The sequence below is a fragment of the Sarcophilus harrisii genome, chromosome 3, assembly GCF_902635505.1.
Source record: "Sarcophilus harrisii chromosome 3, mSarHar1.11, whole genome shotgun sequence".
Taxonomy (NCBI): Eukaryota; Metazoa; Chordata; class Mammalia; order Dasyuromorphia; family Dasyuridae; genus Sarcophilus; species Sarcophilus harrisii.
This window is the reverse complement of record NC_045428.1, coordinates 365,922,112-365,943,465: the sequence shown is the minus strand read 5'-3', so window position 1 is coordinate 365,943,465 and position 21,354 is coordinate 365,922,112. Positions and strand designations below refer to the sequence as shown.

The window sequence follows — 21,354 nt, the reverse complement described above, 5'->3', positions numbered from 1 at the left end:
AGGTCTTGAAATGCCTTTCTTTGGCAGCCTTTAAAAACAAAATCAGCAAATGCTAGCTTTAGGTGATTTAAGTTAGTCTTTTTAAAGGGAATGAATTTAACAATAGCTGGACTTTCCTTAAGCCCCTCTGAATCCATGAATGCCAAAATCTGGATTGAAAAGTCTATTATTAGTAAAGGTCAAAGTACAATTGATAACAAGATACTACTTTGGTAAGAGAGATAATCTGATGCTGCTTCTGTTCAGGAAGGAAATAAACATTTATATTGTACCTACTATATGCCAGATACTGTGCTAAGTGATTTTCCAAGCATTATATCCTTTAATTCTCAATACAACTCTGTGAGGTAGCTATTATTTTTATTTTTTAATTAAATGATCAATTAATTGTCCATGTATTTACTTATAAACTTAGAAAAACACAAATTAACAATTTCTATGTTGTATCATATTCATTTATTTTGTGAAACATTTCTCTATTATGTTTCTGTAATTTGTATATTTGTTTTGTAATTTGAACATTTGGTTCAACCACTAAGTTTTATCTACCTCATTCACCATGTTTGTTGACTATTATTTAGACTTCTCCAAGAGCAATGTGGTATAAAAAGAACAACTGTAATAGCAACAGCTACCATTTATATAGTATTTTATGGTTTATAAACTACTTTGCATTTGGTAGTTACCTCATTTGATCTTCATATCAACCCTGTGAAACAGGTTCTTTTATAATTCCCAATTTATAGATAAGAAAACTGACCCTGTAAGAGGTTAAGTAATTAATAATAATAATATTATATAGCACTTAAAATGTGCCAGGCACACTGCTAGGGGCCTTACAGTTATGATCTCATTCGATTCTCACAACACTAGAAGGTAAGTGCTATTATTATTATCCTCATTTTACAGATGCAAAAGTTAAGTGACTTAGCCTGAGTTACACAGCTAATAAGTATCTGAGACAGAATTTAAACTGGTCTTACAGACTCGTGGCCTTGTACTTTATTTACTGCACCTCCTAGCTGCAGAGCAGAAAGAGATTTGGCAAACGCAAAGGAGGTGGTTTCTTCACACCCTGGTTCTGCTATGTAGGTGGCTGTGTGACTCATAAAATCAATTAAAGTGATAAATAAAAATCACCGATAGTCACTCTCGAGGTGCTTGTTTCCTCATTTTTAATATAAGGAAAAGTGGAAGATATGATTTCTATATTCTTTTCCAATTCTAAAGTAAAATTCATGTTCCCTATATATCAGCTAATACCCAGGGTCATCTCTATATCTGCTTCTGGAATGTGAACAACTAACTTGAACTCTACTCAGTTCCTAATTCAACACAACTCTTTTTTATATTTAAAAATTTTTTTCCCCAATTACATGTTTAAATAATTCTTAAACTTTTTTAAGTTCCAAATTCTATACCTCCTTTCCTCCTTCCCTGAGATGGTTTAAATAATCCAATATATTTTACACATAACACTGCTATTCTTATGGAAGAAGTAAAATGTGAGTGCCTTAAATACAGAAATTGTTGTCATTTTCATCTTTGTAGCCCCAAACTAACTTAATGTTTTATACATAGTTGATGCTTAGTAAATGTTTGTTCAACTTTATTCAGCCACAATAATGGTACATGCCATTTGGGATTAATCTAACACTGACTGATGGCTTCTAGAACCTAGCAATTATTTCATTTCACAGAAAGGCTAAATTAAGAAGCAGAAGAGAACACAACATATTGAATTAGGAAAGATTCAGTGCAGAACAATCCCTTAAAAATAAGGAGCTCTTGCACCACTCTCAAACCTCCTTCCAAACTTTTTCAAGCTAGATTACCCTTTCTGTTGTCTATAGTCTTCTCTGAAGAATTGTCCACTGATGGTGGTTACTGGTATCAGAGAATATCTAGTTCAACTCATTTATTGTATAGATTAAAATAATACTTTCCTGAGGCTCAAGGAACTTAAGCCTGTGACTCATCCAAGTTCCCACAGGTAGGAAAAACTTAGTTCTCCTGACTTCAGAGGCAGTACATTTTCCCCTGTGTTGTGCCATTAGTATCAGATGAAGAAGACACCCTTACATTTTAAGAATGCATTGGACAGCATGTGATTAGCAATTTTGAATAATCTGAAGCATTAGAAATGTGGTTTCATTATTGCTATTATCATCAGTATGATCTCTCTAGACTGATGGAGAGTGGCTGAATAATAAAACCTTACAATTTTTAGCCCTGTTTTCTGCTAGAATTATTCAACTACTTAGAGCAAGTATTAGAGAGGAAATTAAAGAATTTTAGTCCTAAAAGGGATTGGATTCTAAATCAATGAAAGTTCAGTGTTTTCATTTCATTATGATTAGCATAACAATATCTCACATTTACAGGGTACTTACTACTTATAAAGCTTTTTAAATACATTACATTCCCATTTGTCCCCCAATAGACCTGAGAGGTAGGTATTATAAAATAAGTATCATCTTCTCATTTTTAGGTGAGGAAACAACTCAGAAAGTTAATCAATTTAACCCAAGTTCAAGGTCACACAGGTATTAAATGACATTGCTGAGACCTTATCCTTCCTCTTGTGAGTCTATTGTAAGGTCAAGACCCAGAAGAAGGATCTCCCTCAAGGTTTCATAGTTTAGTGGTTGAGATCTAGGATTAAAACCAAGTTTGCCTAATGAATAGCTCAATTCTCCACTCTTCCAGATCTGCCTTTGGTAAAGTGGAGGCTTTTGAGATGTCAATTTGAAGTCCTTGTACCAAACAAGATCCTGTTCTGTTTTCCCTCCTCAATGCCCTACTCATGAAGCAGTTCAGCCATGACCTCAAGTCCCCTCAGTTTCTCCTAGATCATGGGAGTACCTTTCTTCCTTTGCAGGACATGACACAGACACCATATATGTCATGAGATACCTTGGGATTTACAGCATATTCTTTGAATCTTTCTTCAGTCCTTAGCAGCTGAAAGCACAGAGCCAGAAAAGGCCGTTATCCGAGGAAGCTGTGGCTCAAGAGAGCTTTCGCTGTAAATCACAAAATATTTTTAATGGAAGAGAAGTGTAACTTCTAAATGAGCTCTGCACAGCAGCCCTGCTGTTAACACAGTGACAAAAAAGTCATGGACTTGGCAAAGGGATACTTAGTCTTCATCAGGTGGGGATAAGATCAGATATATACTATATGCTGTTAATTATGAAATAAGCACAGTACTTTTTTTTTTCCGATTTAACTTTTAACCAACCTCATCCAAAAATAATTCTTTCTTAAATGCAATACATTTATAACTGCCAGGATACATGCGGTTGCAGCAATTCATTTCAATTCTATTATTAAGTGCCTAATACAAGCAAGATACTGTGCTAGACACTGGGGGTATAAAGACAAAAATGATACTCCCTGGCCTCCGGTAGTTGACTTTCTATCTTTATTCAATATCTGTGTACTATTTTTCCACATGGAGTAGAGTAGAAATGGGATTCAATTAGAAGTTAGCAACTATGGCTCCTTGTCCTATATCTGCCACTAATTAATTCGCTGTATGACCCTAGAAATGTTTCTCTATTTCTGTGGGACTCAGTTTCCTCATTTGTAAATTAAGAGGCTTGACTTAGATAATTTCTTAGCCCTCTTCCATCCCTGAATGCCTGTGTTATCTTTCAGGACCTCAAATCAATAAACATTTGTTGTGTACCTACTAGGTATAAAGCATTATACTTTGTTCCTGGGGGAATAAAAGCTTAGTTTGAAATATATTTTCTGCCTTCATGAAACTTTTAGACTTCACATAGTTATAATACAAAATCATATGTGTTAAGTTCATGAGAAAGAAACCAAGTAAGGTAAAATGAGAGAAAATGCTGAGGAATCTATTTGCCAACTAAGTGCGTCAGAAAAAAAACAATGCAAAGATTTCCATTGGCTCTTTATATACCCATTAATAAACCTCTTTTAAGGGCAACTAAGTGGTGCAGTGGATAGACTGTCAGGATGATTGGATTTCAAATTTAGCCTCAGATACTTAGTTTTTATGTGACCCTGAATAAGCGACTTCACTTATGCCTGACACAGTTTCCTTATCTGTTAAATGAAAATAATAATAGCACCTACCCTGCAGGGTTATTTTTAAGAGTAAATGAAATAATATTTGTAAATCACTTAGCACAGTGCCTGGAAAATAGTAATTTTTGTAATAAATGCTTGTTCTTTCTTTCTTCCATTGAATACCTGCAGTTTGTGATCTTTTCCAACCTTGGTTACATATGTAGGTGTTTAAATCAATCTTCTTTTCTTATACTGTTATCAACTCCTTGGGCAATATTTGCCCAAGTCCTTTTATAAAGACATATTAATTTTGTGATCTCATAGCACTCTCTAGACTTGGAACCTGTTCAAAGATAAATGAAAACTTTGCTTACAAGATTCTGAAATTCATTGTTTCTTTAGTTGTGGGAATAAGGTAAGATTATTGTTGGTCCAGTTTTTCTAAAATAATATAGCTTAAATCCATGGAAATTAAGAATTTATCTAGTGGGGAGAGGGGAACATGTTGTGTTTTTATACTAATGAAATATGCTTACATCAGCTTGCAGTGAATCTATTCTTCATTCTTACCTATTAATCATATGAGGAATATATCATTAAATAAACAGAATTATTTTAAGGAGTTGGAATAAAAAAAAAAACCAGTCTGGAATTTGGTATAGTTCTGACAATTAGAGCTTTCTATAGAATATTCTCATTTTTCCTGGAAGAAACAGGAAGTTATTGAGACATGATGGTTGGATAGTCAAAAGAATGCATAATGTTCTAACATCTCTTTAATTTATAAAATAAATTTTACAATTTGAGCATCTGTGTGAAAAGTCACAAAGGAATGAATAAAGTGAAATAGTTGGTTCTTTGGTATAAGTAGAGTCAGCTGGTGGCACAGTGGATAGAGTATTAAGCCCGGAGTCAGGGATTCCTAAATTCAAATCTAGGTTCAGATGTTTACTGACTGGTTGATATTGGGTATTTCACTTTACTCTTGTGTGCTTCAGTTTCTTCATCTGTAAAATGGGATTGATAATACCTTTCCCCTTCACCCCGACTAGAGTTATTATAAGACTCAGCTGGGCTAATATTTATAAAGTGCTTAGTACAGTGCCTGCCACATAGTAAGCACTTATATAAATGTTAACTATTGTTATTTGTGAAGCATTTTGCAAACCTTAAAGCACTAGATAAATGTTAGCTATTTTTAGAGTTCTGGATCTGGAGGAGTTGGGTTCAAATTTTGACTCCAATACTGAAATTCTCTAGACCTTAATTATATCAACTGTAAAATCAGAGTATCCGATTAGATAATTATAGGTAGCATTTATATAGTGATTACTGTATACCAAGCACAATTTTATCATTGGAACCTCACAACAATCCTGGGAGAAAGATGTTGCTATTCCCATTTTGCAGATGAAGAAACAGAAGCAAATAGAGCCTAAGGGACTTGCCCAAAGGCACACAGGCAGTAAATGTGTGAGGCAGGATTTTTAACTCAAATCTTCTTGACTCCAGGACTGATGCTCTATCCACTGCCCCACTGTTTCCTCCAGCCCACATGCCCCAAGCTCTAAATCTATGATCCCTTGAAAATAATTACTGTCAGATTTAAATGTTTCTTGGCTGAATCAATCCCACATTTTTTGGTTTGTCCAAGTTGATTCTAATGGCTTAACATGAACAAAAAAAAAATTCATTATATTTGAAAAAATGTAAAGAAAGGACATATTTGATAACGCTGCCATATCCTGAGGGAGAAAAGGTATTCCAATATAGAGATGGAAAGATTATGTTTGGTACCATTGTCAATTTGGTTTCTAATTAAAAGCAGTCTTGGAGGAGATGTAAGGGTATAATAAACCTGTGTATGTAAGATTTGGTAATGTCACATTTTTAGTCTCTTTTGCTTACAGAGAGAAAAGGAAGATTGGCTTGAAAGAATATTTCCTGTCTAAAATGTTAGAAATATTTATGTACCTTCTTCTCATTAAAACACTGTCAGGGCCAATGCCCCCCCCAAAAAATTATAAATAGGTAAGATTTTTCTCCCATAACTAGCTATGTTATTTTGGATAGGCCATCTTATCTTTTTAAGACCAGTTTATTCATAAGTAAAATGAGCTCTATGAACTATGAACCTGCACCAGGCCTCCCTTTTTTAAATTTGTAAAATGAAGGGTTTAGATTAGTTGACAGGCAGGGAGCCTTCCAGCTCTGCCATTGCTATAGTTCTAACTTTGTCTTTTTAATGGCCCCCTCTCCCTGATGTACTCCTTGCTGCAACCCAAACCTTTCTCTGTGTTGCCCATTAAGATGTGTCCCCATCTTTTGAACCTCTCCTTTTCTTCTTTCCTCTCATCTAAAGTTTGTCTATGCTGTTTGAAAATAAACTCTGGCTCCCCAATATCTTTCTTGGTAAGAAATCTTCATATGCACCGGGGGGCTGTGAAAGGAAGGAGACACAGTGTTAAAAACCAAAGGGTGAGTCAAAAGTAAACACTGACCTCCTTTGATTCCTCCTTCTAAGGGAACCCAAATGAGAACTAGTCAGTGAGATATTGACTTCAGAACCCATGCAATATTCTGTAATGGCTGAAATAAGTCAGAAATTCAAGTAGTATATGAATTTTTTTGCAACTATCATCACTTTAGTTTTGATTCAAATTAGATTATTTTCCTTTTTTCATCAGATTTAATTATTCATAATTTGGGGTTGAGAAGGATGTTTGTTTTATAGATAGAGGTTTGTAATTTTGCCTCACATTTTTCATTTTGCAGCTGCAAACTATATTGTAGTTTTTGTGTTCTCTTCTAGTGGGTCACCATCTTTTGGACCTTTCCTGTTCTTCTTTTCCCTCATTCAAAGTTTGTCTGTGCTAGGTGCCGAAAAATAAACTCTTGCCTCCTCTCCCCAACATCCTTCTTGTTAAGAAATCTTCGTGTTCATGGTGGTTTAAGATTCAGTTGTTTTTCAGTCATTCCAACTCTTTATGACCCCATTTGGGGTTTTCTTAGCAAAAATATTGCACCATTTTCTTCTCATTTTACAGGAAAAGACCGTTTTCTTCTCATTTTACAAGAAAACACAGTTAAATGATTTGCCCAGCGTCTCACAATTTCTGAGGCCAGATTTGAACTCAGGAATATGGACTTTTCTGACTTCAGGAGTAGCACTCTATCCACTGCACCACCCAGCTGTTGTCCTAAATCTAAGATTACTTGGGGGAATTAAGATCCTAGATTTAGAACTATTAAAAAAAAAAGCCTTAAATGTCATCTGGACTCCCTAGGAAAATCAGAGTCATAGAATGAGAGCTTTAGAGGTAAAAGGAACTCTAGAGGACCTGAGGCTGGCCCAGAGAGGTTAAACAATTTGCCAAGATAGCAGAGCTTATGTCACATTGTTGAGTTATTTTCAGTTGTGTCCAACTCAATGTGAATTCATTTGACTTGAAGTTTTCTTGAGCACAGATATTGGAATGGTTTGTCATTTCCTTCTTCTGCTTGACTATAGTGTAATTCCTGTTTAAAAAAAAGATTTTTGGGGTTTCCATGAACTTCAAACTTAATATGAAGAAACAGCGAAACCAACAACCATGCCCTCTGACTTGTTTTGTCCCAACTGGAACACCTCAGAGAAGCAGCAGGGACCCTCAGTGTAGTATTCCTGACTATTTCCCTCTGGTGTTAAGTCTCAGAGATGAAAAATGGAGAATGGGAATTCCTTGCCATTGACTAGAGTGATGAAAAGGGATATATGAAAATGCTTTGTCTTTTTATGTCAATACTACACAAAATTAACTACTTTGCCATTAGATGAAATGTTAAGTGGTCCATCTGTAAATATTAAAGGTCAAATTATATTCTGGTTATCTTGAGAGAAAAACATTTTTATTGATGAGGAAAAAATGGAGAATTTTTTCAATTTTTATAGCTCAATTCTGCTGTAAAACCAAAAGGAAAAATAAAAAACCAGAGACATAATCCACTTTTTGCTAACTCTTATTGTTCACAATTAGCCCTTCTGATTTTACGTTCTCTTTTTTAAAAATTCTCATTTTTCAATGCATAAAGAGAGCCATTGGAATTGAGGTGCCTATCAGCACTTTGATTAAAGGTGTTCAAAAAAATTTGCTATGAGAAATGTATACTAGGTTATTCTATTCTTGGACAGGAAGCATGGCATTCAGTCAATGTTCAGTCTCATGGCTATAAAGATTGTTCCATTCTGAAACAAGAAGCATGGCATTTGATCTCTAATAACAGAGGTTAACAGGCCAGTTAGGAAGGTTCCATTCAAAACCCAGAATAGTAACTACTATATACAGCTGAGTGTCTCAGCTGGCATCTTACACAAATTAAGAGCCAGAATATTTGGAACAATAGAGTTGGAATAAAAATAAAACAATGCTTTTCTCTGAACAATTCAACATCTTTAGCATAAGGGCAATTATAATGGATTTAGCATAAGTGTAGTCCACATACAAGTATTCTTTTTTCTGACTGATGTTGTAAAACATTAAATTATCCATTAAGATCAAAAGATTGCATTCAGTTATTTCCAAATCAGACTAGGTCTTTGGATTAAATGGGTATTAAACACAAAATCCATGTAAAATAAACATATAATAAGAAGTCTCAATCCCAGTCAGCTCAGGAACTGTGCCAGTTCTACAAGGTAGAATTACAGAAAAGACAAAAGTCTTGACTAGCTCTGCCATTCTATGACCTTAGGCAAGTCCTTTAACTGCTCTGGGTTTCTATTTCTCAAGTATAAAATTAGGTTGTTGAACTAGAAAATCTTCATTTCTAACAGCCTATCATTCTTTCTCCAGCAGACACAATCTGTATAAATAAGCCTTTCCCAATTAATCCTATTTCTTCTTATCAATTCTTGGTTTTATGAAGGGCCTATTTATTTATTATTTTGTGGTAAACATTATACAAAACACATTAAGCAAACTAGATCTCTGTCTCCCTAAAATTGACTTTCTCCTTAGTTGTACACTAGAAGAAACTATACTTATCAATGCACAGTTGCAAAGAATGCCATCAGAATAATGCCCCAGCAAAAGAAGGACTGATAAATATTGATGCTTTGAGAGTGCCTCATTCCCACCAGACCAATAAACAGAAGTAAATTCCAAGATTCATTCTGGAATTGCAAAAAGGCAAATACCACAAAGATGGAGATGCTCAAGGTTTCCACGACTTTGAGACTAAGGCAGCTCCCTGTGGTATAGTGTATTTTAAATCCCGCCTCCACACAGTGTCTCACTTGTGAAAATGTGTCATTCTGAAGCTAGAAGCAGCTTGCTCTTTGGAGTTGAGAACTTCTCATTTGCTATTTCCTTTCCTCCCAGAGGTTTTCAATACTTCAAACATTTCCCTGGGGGCATAGTAAAGACTCAACAAATCAGTTGACATGAAGGAAGAAGTGGTTGATAAATACCAAAAATACAAAAATACCCTTCTCCTCCCCTCCATGTTGATACAGTTCCCAGGAAACCATCATAAATAGCACCTTGTATTAAGAGCCTTCCTGAACTACATTCATGGATTAACTCACATTGTGTCAGTAGCACACTTACTATTGCAAGTCAGCTTTTTCTTTTTCCTCACTGAGAAGCTTTGGGGAATATTAGGAGAACAATAATGGATATAGGATCGGGAGTGGATTTTGATAAGCTCTGGACCTTGGAGTCTTCCAGATCTCACTAGTAAATGAAGGCTCCCAGACAGCCCACCTAACACCAGGGTTTTTAGAGGGGGCACTGGAAATTTTCAAGATAGGAAAAAGAATCTTGGGAATAAAAGAATATAACTTTACAGTTTTTCTTTTTCATTCTCCCATAGGAAAGTACTATCATTTTTCTTGTCTATCTTATCCAAAGTTTTAGTGGGAAACTGGGAGGAGGGGGAGATAAATTTGCTCCTACATATGTTTATATAAATGCAAAATAGATGGCAATACTAAAAAGTAAAAGATGATGCCTGTCATCCTAATTTAGCTATAAGAGGGCAGAACAGCACTGCAAGTCATTATAAGAGAAGTGTCTTGTATTTATGCTGCATTTCTTCCAAAGGCAGTAAACCACTTTGCTCCAATTGAGCCTTATCCTAATGGAAACACAGCTGCTTTCAAGGGTTTGTTAACCCCTTCATGGCACCAGAAAAGCATTAAGTAAATTCTGCCTCTCGACAGTAAGATATCTATGTATATGTGTAAGATATACATATACATATATAATTTTGTAACTGTGGAATGCTCTACCAAAATAAGTTATTTATATTTACTATGATCATGATTATAAAAGACATCAAGGCAGTAACTCTGAGGATTCTATGTTTCCCAGCTTTTTTCACTGTATGAAATTTAGACAAGTACAACAACTGTGTCTCAGTGATAAAACAGAAAAAAATAATTTCTATCTGGGGGAGGAAGGGGCAGAGAGAAAGAGAAAGAGAAAAACAGAGAGAAAGAAAGAGTTAGAGACAGGAGAAAGAGAGAAGAAAGAGAGAGACAGAGACAGACACACAGAAGAGAGAGAGGGAAAGGGGGAGAGAAAGAGAGATGTTTAGGCTTAAGGTAAGGAGGAGTGAAGGGAAGAGAGATGATCATATTTCTAGAGGGAAATCCCAAATCTCTAGTTCTAAATAATTATGAGCCATTCCAGAGGCTCTCAGCAATTCAGAGTCTATCTACTAAGATATGATAGGTTTTCATTTGTGCCAGTTGAGGACTTTCTTTCTACAAGTCCTTGAAAATCATAGATCAACTGGTCTGAAACATCTAGCAGTCCTCTAGGGTGTTCAGGTGTTGTCCACTCTTCTTAGCATAACTGACCCAACTCTTTCCAGTCACATGTATTAGATTGTGTCTTTTATCTTTGATAAAAGCTTACAAGTCTATTTGCATCCACCATAGGTCTTTCTGTTATTTGGGTTACCTACAATTTTGAGTCTTCTGACAACCTGATTATGATTCAAAACCATATATGATCCCTGATTCTTGAGTAATTTTTATCATTGGGAATATTCCTTGCAACAGTGTAATTACTACACCATATCTGCCTATTTTGTCTTCCCATACATTCATTTAGAATACTGGTGTTAAAACAAACAAAACAAAACAAAAAATCTAAGTATGGTGTTTTCTGGTAGGAAGCTATGCAATTTCCCCTTGCAGCTTATCCTACCTGCTCACTTTTTTAATTTTATGGCCCATTCGAGGTATATTCACTGATGGATTTAATCTTTGGACTGTTTATCTGAATCTGTGTGATCATCTGAACAATGTGCATTCTTCATCCACTCAACTATTCTTCTGTGAATGACACTGTTGGTCTCTTTTGAGTGGCCATGGATCTCATTTTTAGTAGGCTCTGTAATGTCTAATGCAAATTGATGGATCATCTCCAAATAAGATCATCTGGAGAACTTAGCCATGTATAGCAAATTATTTTCTTTTGGCCTTTGTAGAGGTTGTGACACTTAAATGCTTGTTGACTATTAACTCTTAATATTTTTTCCTGAAGGATATGTAACACAACAAATAGAATCAAATTATCAGTATGGATAGTCAGTAAAAATTTATTAAAGGCCTACTATGTGCCAGTCACTGTGCTTAGTGCTAGAGATAAAAAAGAAAGATAATCCTTGTCCTCAAGGAATTTATAATCTTAGTGAGGATAAGGATATCCTATTTTTCTGTCCTTTAAAGGAGACTATTTGAAATTTATTTACAGTGCTTTTCATTTTCTTAGTTCATATGTTTTAAGCTAATTGTTTCCTATCTAAACCTTTAGATAATGGATATTTCATAATATCCAAGGAATCAGAAAAATGTGGCTCATATACATTAAAAAAAACTTAATCCTTATATATTTGGGCCATATACATCATCAGCACTTGTGAAGGGAGCTTGTGGATTGTACTTTTTAGTTTTAGGGGGTTGTTTCTCATAATGTTTTTCCAGAGAAAATAACAAAATAAGGACTAGATGGTAGTACAGTTGAATAGAGCCAATAGTGGATTGAAACATACTCAGAGTATTGATTATAGGTCAATGTTAATTTAAAAGGCAGTCTCCTGTGGTGATCCAAAGTCTTGTCCCATTCAATATTTGTATAAATAATTTAGATGAAGGTAAAGATGTCAGGATTATCCAAGTAACAGATGATATAAATCAGGCAGTGATATCTAAGACATTGGCTGTCAAAATTAAGATTCAAAAAATCAGTAGAAATTAGGGGAAAAATGAACCAAACTAATATTTAATTATGTGTAGTCCTTCATTTGTTTTTGGTTTTTTAATCATTTACACAATACGGAATTGGAAAGAGTCTATTGAATTTCCTATCTCATGTATATTGCTGTAACTGTTTCAGAACTAAGAAAACTACATTTCCCTTCAGGGCTACAGAATACCCAAAGAAGCTTGTGGGATATCTCTTTTTCCTGCTATCTGCTCAAGCACTTGTTGGCCATGTTTCTCTATTTGTTAGGGGCTGGTGACTAATACTGCACTTTCATTTAACTATTCAACATTATTTAGTTTTTACAAAAAGATATTTGCTTCTAAGGTGTAGCAAGAACAAACATACATGCATTTTTCCCCAATAGTTCTCAAGGGTACTCTCCTTTATACTACCTTGGTCCCTAGAATAATAGGCTGAAAATTTATCTCATTTCCTGCATAGTATTTTATCCTCCCAAGTTCATGTCCAGATGTTGAATGAGTGCCACCAGATGGCTACTTCTGTGGACTGGAATCCTAGAAGTCAGCCTTAAAGACTGCTTCTTGTTTGTTGGAGCTTCACTAGCTGTAAAACTCAGCCTGGATTCTGACTCCAATTAATGTGGTTAGAGACTGCTGTCTTCATCACATGGTCTCCCCCGATCTCCCTCCCTAGACACAAGTAAGACAAACAGATAGCCAAAGACATTGGCAATTCTGTCTGTGTAACCAAAACCACTTTCCAAGCAATCAGTTAGCAAATGTCCACTCATGCCCCATGGCCTGCAGAGAGTGATAACTCTCTCATACTCCATCTGGAGTTGATGGGGTTTACATATGCATTGTCCCCTCATTCCATTTGTAGGAATGAATGTGTGTGTGTGTGTGTATGTATAAAAATGCATAAATAGATAAATGTTCAAATAAAATGGTTTATTTGAGCACAAATCCAACATGAGATACCATAGAAGCTAGGGTGATCTGAGGTTATATTATAAAAATACAGCATCCAGAATATATTTATATAATTTATATTTTATATAATATTTATTATAATGCTTTAAAGTTTCCAAAACACTTTTCATTTACTGTCTCATTTAAGCCACACAAAAGCTTGCAATATTGGTACTATAGTTATTATTTCCATTTTACAGATTAGGAGACTAAGGCTGAGAAAAAGTGAACAACTTACCCAAAGTTGCATAACTCATAAACATAAGATAGAGGATTCAAATTTGAGTCTTCATGACTCTGTGTCTAACAACGAACCACAATGGCTTTCATAAAGATAGTATCAACTTCACTGTATTCTTTGCTGACCTTATTATAGCCAGCTAAAGTTCTAAAAACATATCATTCAGCTCTGAGAATCATATATTAAGAGAGGCATGAGGCTGATTTCAGAGAAGTTTGGAAAGATTTATGTGAACTGATGCCGAGTTGTAAAGTGAACAAAACCAAGAGAACATTGTACACAGTAACAACAAGATTATGTGATGATAAACTGTGATAGACTTGTTTTTTTTTTCCTCCCCAAAAAAGTGATAATTCAAGGCAATTCCAATACTGTTTTCACTTGTTGTTGTTGGTTTGCTTGGGGTTTTTTCTCATGTTTTTTTCCCTCAATCTATTTTTTTTTGCACATGACAAAAATAGAAATATGTTTTAAACTATTCTACATATTTAACTTCTATCACATTGTTTATTGTCTTGGGGAGAGTGGGAGAAAAATTTGGAACACAAAAGTTTTACAAAATTTAATGTTGAAAACTATCTTTACATGTATTGGGAGAAAATAAAATACATTAAAAAAGAAATCAAAGCACCTATAGTCATATAAAAGGGGGGCAGAGGGGTTGTTACAGTGTGTTGCATACTCAATTTAGAGTAAGGAAGACCAGAATTCAGATTCTCCCTCTGACACATATTAATTATGTCTCTGGGTAAGTCTCAGAGCTTCAGTTTTTTAATCTGTCTGTGCTCCACTCCCCTTCCACCTCTAGCTCTTAGAACAGCAACCAAATCAATATAACACCATTTGGAAGAAGACATTTTAATCAATTTTCTAATGTCTCCACTGACTATCCCTGTGATTTCCCCAACCTAAGTACTCCTTCCTAATACATATTGTCTTACTAGAACATAAGTTCCTTAAGAGAAGGGATTGTCTTACTTTTTGTATTTGTATCCCCATCATTTTGTACAGTATTTAAACAGAGTAAGTACTTAATAATGTGTTTTCACTCATTTATTCATTCATCTATAAAATGGAAATAATAACATCTGTAGTGTCTGTCCATTGTCCATATGCTCAAATGAAATATTGCATATAAGAGTTCAAATAGCTAGCATTTATATAGCTCCTTAAAGTTTGCAAAGTAGTTTACAAATATTTTATTTAATTCTCACCAATTTTAGGAGATTGGGGCAATTAATATACCCATTTTGTAATTAAGACAACTGAAACTGAGATGAGATTAAGTAATTTATCCAGAGCCACATTGAATTCAGATTGAATTCAGATCTTCTTAATTCGGATTAAACTCAGGATTTCTTAATTCTAGATTTAAGGATTTATCTACTGGGCCACTTAGCAGTCTTATTAATAGGCACATGGACATAATCAGGATGGTGAAGGAATTTGAAATCATTCCAAATAAGGAAAAATAAAAGGAAATTGTAATACTGAACCTGGATAAGAGTATACGGGAAATAGCAAATATTTTTAAAAAGAGATTTGATTCTGTGAGGCTTCAAAGATTAAAACTAAGACCCTTAGAACATTTCTTTTCTCTAAGGTTCAATTTTCTTATCTGTAAAATGGTCATCATAATATTAACACTTCAGAAGGTTATTATGAACAACAAATGAGATTGAGTATATGAAAGCACTTTATTACCAAAGAGCACCTTTTAAAATGCTATTGTTGTCACTATGAACAATTAGAGCTTCTAAAAATGAAACATAAATAAAGACTGAATATGTGTCACTGGAAATACTTAAGTAGAATCCAGGAACCCAAGTGGTCAGGGATTGGTAGAGAGAGTCATACCATATTTACCCCTAAAGATCTTTTACAACTCTTTAAGTTCTTTGAGTCTCTATTTTCATTTTAGCAGGGAATTGGTGCTTAAATTAACTGCATGTTTAATTAGATAGGGGACAGCTAAGTGGCAAGTGCAAAATAGATAAAGTACTGGCCCTGGAATCAAAAGGACTCATCTTCCCAAATTTGGCCTCAGACACATACTACCTGTGTGATCCTGAGTAAGTTAGTTAATCCCATTTGTCTCAGTTTCCTTAGCTACAAAATGAATTGGATAAATAAATAGCCAAAAAAAAAAAAAAAACCCATCTAATATCATTGCCAAGAAAACCCCAAATGGGGTCACTAAGAGTTGGACATAATTGAAACAACTGAACAACAACATAATTTAAAAGTAAAAAAAGCTTTGCCTCCTTATCATATGGATAAATGCCTACTGTGACTTTCAAGGGGAGATGGATAGAGGAACAAGCCTATCCAGGAGAAAGGGATTTTAGTTTGGGGAGAAAAAAAATGAAATGTTGAACAACTCACACTATTCCCTTGCATGAAAGGCCATGAGCTGTATAGAGATTAGTTTCCCTAAGAGTCAGAAGAATGTTAAGTGCTAGAATATAGTTGATATTCCTCCAGCTAAAGGGAGGAAGCAATAGCTTGCCCAGAGGCACTTGGGCAAAGAAGGGCAGAGTGCACTACATGCTCACTTGGGAGGTGATTTGCTTGAGTGACAGAAATGACTCATCATGAGCACAGAGGTAGTAATGGACAATGATCTGGAATGAGAATATATAACTTTTGTAACAGTAATCTGACTTTTCTGGGCTCAGTTTCCTCAAAAGAAACTCACAATGCAGAAAAAAGTATGTGTTTAAACAGAAAATGCCTCCCTGCCAAATACTCTTAATTCACTCGATAAAGGAGTCAGATTTTATTTTCCCATCTGGACTTGTGAGTTCATTAAGTGTAGGGAAGTCCTGGAGAGGACATCTGTCAATGAAGATGAACACCAGTTTAACAACTTATAGTCATAAAGAAATATAGTTTTACTCACACTTTAACTGTTTTCAAGAATATCAGAAATGAAAGAGGTCTCAAAGGCCATCTAATCTAAACAGAAACCCCCCCTATTTTCCCAGTCTCCTCTGCTCCAGTGATCAAGGTCCTTTCTAAACTGAGCCACCCAGAGCTGAACACAGTAGAGCTTAGCTGTGAAGGGACCTGCAGGGCAGGGTTCAGAAGGACTCTCCCTCATTCTGAACACCAGGCTTCAGTTAATGCAGCCTCAGCTTGTCCAAAGAGTGAGGAAGCACAGTGGATAGAATGCCTGGAGTCAATAAGACATCTTCCCAAGTTCAAATCTGACTTTAGACACTTATCAGCTGTAGAACACCGGGCAAGTCACTTAATCCTGTTTGCCTCAGTTTCCTCATCTGTAAAATGAGCTGGAGAAGGAAATGGCAAATCAGTCCAATGTCTCTGACAAGAAACCCCCCCAAACAGAATCATGAAGATATGACTGAAACAACTCAACAACAAAGCTTTACTTGCTTTTCAGGCTTCTTTGTCTGACTGTTCATATTAAGTTTGAGGTTCAGTGAAACCCCCCAATTTTGTAGTAGAAATTGCCCTGTGGTCAAGCCTCCTTCAGACTGTACCTGTGAGGATTGACTTTTTAAAAATATACTCCAGTGGAGGAATTGGTATCTGTTCCTATTATATCTTAGGAGATTTATTTCATCATTCTAAGATAAAATGAGACCTTGATTCTATTTACCCACATGTTCATATTTTCTCAGCTTTCTATCTTCATCTTTGTAAGAAACATATCCAGGATGTCATATTTGATCTATGTATTCATCCAAATCTTTAATTTTTAAAATTTTGAACAGTCTAGGATCAAGCACAAATCACTACTAAGGCAACCAATTCAACAAACACCTAAGTGCCTACTCTGTGCAAAGAATTGAGAGATGTGCAGAGGATATAAGAACTCAAAAAAGTAAAAACTCCTTCCTGCCCCCAAAGAGCTTCCACAATGGAGATCTCCTTCCACATTCCAGGTCAACACTAACAAATTACTTGGTTAATAACATTCAGTTGTGCTCATCTCTCTGCCTCACAGAGTTTCTGGCTCCCTCTTATGCTCATCTCGAGTGCCAACTCATACATAAGTCCTGATTATCCCCACTACTAATGCCATCCTCACTGGAAATTATGTCTACTTATTATAATTTTTCATTTACTTTAATGTGTACATATTTCTCCTAATTCCCCCCTCCCCTAGAATATCCTGGAGCTCAGGAAACTAATTAGTTTTTATCTGCAACTTTGCAGGTATTTACTGAAAAAAAAAAAAGAATCAGTTTTAAACCCACATAATTTTACAACTTAAAACAGCTATCATTTATATAGTACTTCAGAGACCATCAGAGGTAGTTACTATTATTATCCCTATTTCACAGATGAAGAAATCAGGGTCAACTGAGATAGAATGACTTGTCCAGAGTCACATAGCTAGTAAGAGTCTAAAGCTAGGAACAGCTAGGTAGTACACTGGATAGAGCACCAGCCCTGAAGTCAACAGGACCTCAGACATTTGTTCAAATCTGGCCTCAGACATTTATCCCAAATCGCTTAACCCTAATTTTCTCAGGAAAAAAAAAAAGTCTAAAGCTGCATTTAAATTTCAGTCTTTCTAACTCTGGATCCTATATTCTACCCACTATGTCATTTAGCTGCCTCTGATAGGTAATGTCATCTAGCCCATTTTCTCTGCCTTTGTCTTAACATTGTAATTAGTTTCCTAGTTTTTCCTTCTTCTCTTTCAATGTATATATATGTGTGTGTATATATATATATGCATACAGACACAAGTCCCTTTAATTATGAACTCTAAATTCTGGCTTTTTATTTCTGACAAGTCTCTAAAATCAAGTTGATTCCTTTTATAGCTATAACCCACTTATATAGTACACCAAGTGTTTCATTTCTGTGAGGGTTTGTATTTGGAAGAGAAAGAAGCTGAAGCTTTTAATCTGTGTGGCTGAGTCATGCAGTATTACTAACACATGCTTCTCTGGTGTCATTATTTGATCTGAAAAAATGCTATTCAACAGATTGAGTCCCTGCGAAAATGACTTTTTGGTCAGTTTATAAGCTTTTATTGTATCTGGTTGTACTGAATATGGCTTTGATATCACCAGAGTGTTCCTGAAGGTGATGAATATTTTGGAATGAATCCAAAAGAACTTGATCACACAGGGTCTTCCAATGTGCTTGCAAAAGTTAAGCTCCTTGACATATTTTTGGTTGGATGATTTACCTGCCAAAGAAAGACAGAGTGCATTTTCTATACTAGCAACAGATGAACTTCCTTTCTAAAGTTAATGAAATTCTAAAACATGAAATGTTAAACCAAACTTTCTGAGTTTCTCTCCCATCTTTTTCATGAATACAGATCTTTTTATTTTCCCCTTTGTACCTCCTTATCTATGCTCACTAGTCCACTCAACTATTTCCTAGCACAGCTCACTCATCTTCCTTCTAGTGTTTTGTGAATTGTTTTTGGAACAACAACAACAAAAAGATATCACTGTACAACTCACCATTGGGCTTCTCAGGTAAACCCGGTCAATGCCATCTTTGTTCTTTTATCCTGTTATTACTTCCAGGACTTGTCTCTAAGGCAGCCTACACTTGGAACCCACTTTTCTACTTACAAACTACCACACTATCTCAGTCCTACATTTGAAGTAATTTAGGTAATTGCTACCTCCCTTATGATGCCAGGCCCTACCCTTATTAGTGGGAAGAGTTGTTTGATGTTGTTTATTCTATGTCCCAAATACACTCCCCCTCCCCCGAGATCTAGAATGGAACTCCTCAAAAGAAGCTCAGGAATTCAGTGATTTGAGAACAAAGTAGGGGTGGTGTGTGAAGGAGAACAAGCAGAAGAGCCAGTAAAAAGCATCCATTGTTGACTGACATCAGAATGTGTCTGTAATCTCATTTCTGTCAATGAGTTTTAAAAAAAGGAATTAATAGAAAGCATGTGGGTTTGAATATCTGAATAAAGAGAGTTTTAAACATGAAGCAGCCCAAGTCTTTGAAGCTCAAGGAAAGAGGCATTGTTGGCCTAAATTCCATAATATAAAACAGCCTCTAGTTACCCATCTAAGGCAGTCACTTAGAAATGCTGTTTCACCAATAAGAACTAGCCATTCTGATGAACTGTCAGAACTCTGAAACCTGTAGGAAGGTAGAGTTGGGAATTACCACTGTTAATTAACCTGGTGCAACAATGAGGAAAAATCTTAAGGACATATTAGGAAGGATTATTCTTATCCAAGGAGCCAGAGAGTTAGAACAGGCTTCTCTTCCCCACTTCCCCACACTGATCCATGTACAGGAAATCTAGGATAAGATGAGTCTCATCTGAGGGAAGTGGGGTTAAAAAAAAAGTGACTATCGCAAGCCTAAAATGACCATGGCCGGAGTTATTATCAGTGCATATCCTAACAGGATTAAGATATCGACAGTTTTCAGAAACCATCTTTACTAACTAAAAACCTAAAACTTTGTGTGATATCCAACCTAGACAGAATCAGACCAATTGACTCTTAACAATAAAACCTAGAAGAAAAAATAGGAAATTGCAGGATGGAGAGGGAGCTGGCAGAAGGTAGCAAGAGGATCGATCAGTCCAACAAAGAGGAAGAACAAGAAGGGTACAAGGCCCACTTGTCTATAAGTGTAACTTCCACTCAAGCAAAGGACTGCAAGAGAAATTATTAACAACTAATGATTTGGGGGCAGGTAGTTGGTGTAGTGGATAGAGCACCAGCCTTGAAGTCAGGAGGACCTGAGTTCAAATCTGGCCACAGACCCTTAATACTTTCTAGTTGTATGACACTGGGCAAGTCACTTAGCCCCAATTGTCTTGGGGGGGGGAAATATATACATATATATATATATATATATATATATATATATATATATATATATATATATATATGATTTGGAGAGATCCATGGTTCTTCTCACTTTTTCTAAACTCAATCTCTGAAGATTGAATTAATTTTCTCCTCAATTGTGGTCAGATTCTTTGCAACCTTACGTGGAATTTAATCTAAGGTGGAGATGTACTTTGTGTTTCACTCAAGCAAGTTTTCATGGAGGTAGATCCTTTGTTTGGATTTGGAAGTGGTCTGGGTATACACTTTTCATTGTAATATTCATTCTTCCATTACTTGTTAACCAGTCAGAATTAATTGCTGCCCTCTGGAACACCCACTTTTTGAAGAGTGAGCTTCCTTGTGGGTCTTTAGCATTCAAAAATGCCACTGACCTCTTTTATTAATAAAATGTCAGCTTTATTAATATATATGATTAATTATCCAGACACTATGTCTCTCAAACTCTTAAATGTCAGAGTTGCTCCCATGTATTTCCACATCTCAGACTACTATAATCTGCCTTTGTGTCTTTCTCTCCCATCTCCTAGGAAAACCTTCTTTAATAAGTCTCTTCTGAGAATCTCTAAAACTAGTTAAACAAGCAGGCAATATGATGGTCAGCATTCTCTCAGCCAATTGGGAGCAATACCTCCCATCAAACCAGTACAACAAAAGTGTTCCATCTAGGGTGGAAACAGGTTTATCTTTTCTTTCTATTTTTGACCCTTGTGTAATTCCTAGTTGTATAATAAGACAGGGTAAAAACTTTTACCCAAAAGAATGGTTAAGTATTTTTTTGTGTGTAGAATAGATCAAAGGGAAGGTAAAACTTGTGTGGGAAAAGAACCAGGCTCCATAGGAAGAGGCAGCAACTTTGAGATAATAGTGAAGAACAGGGAAATTAAATTAAGCTTCCTAATGAAGAATAGTAATAATATATCTACCATGATATTTTCCTGGACTATATGAGAAATGGGATGCTCCTTCCCAATTGTATTACTTTTATAGCCTTCTTAAAGGGGCTCTTTACTATCTTCAGTCTTAGAAAAGGAATCGAATGGGTAAAGGACAGG

At 35.5% G+C, this 21,354-nt stretch overlaps 1 protein-coding gene across 5 annotated transcripts in view; it reads left to right on the top strand.

The window, feature by feature from the left end:
* SPATS2L (spermatogenesis associated serine rich 2 like) overlaps positions 1 to 21,354 on the top strand; it is a 226,332-nt gene that overhangs the window by 185,509 nt on the left and 19,469 nt on the right. The gene's annotated exons all lie outside the window — the stretch shown is intronic.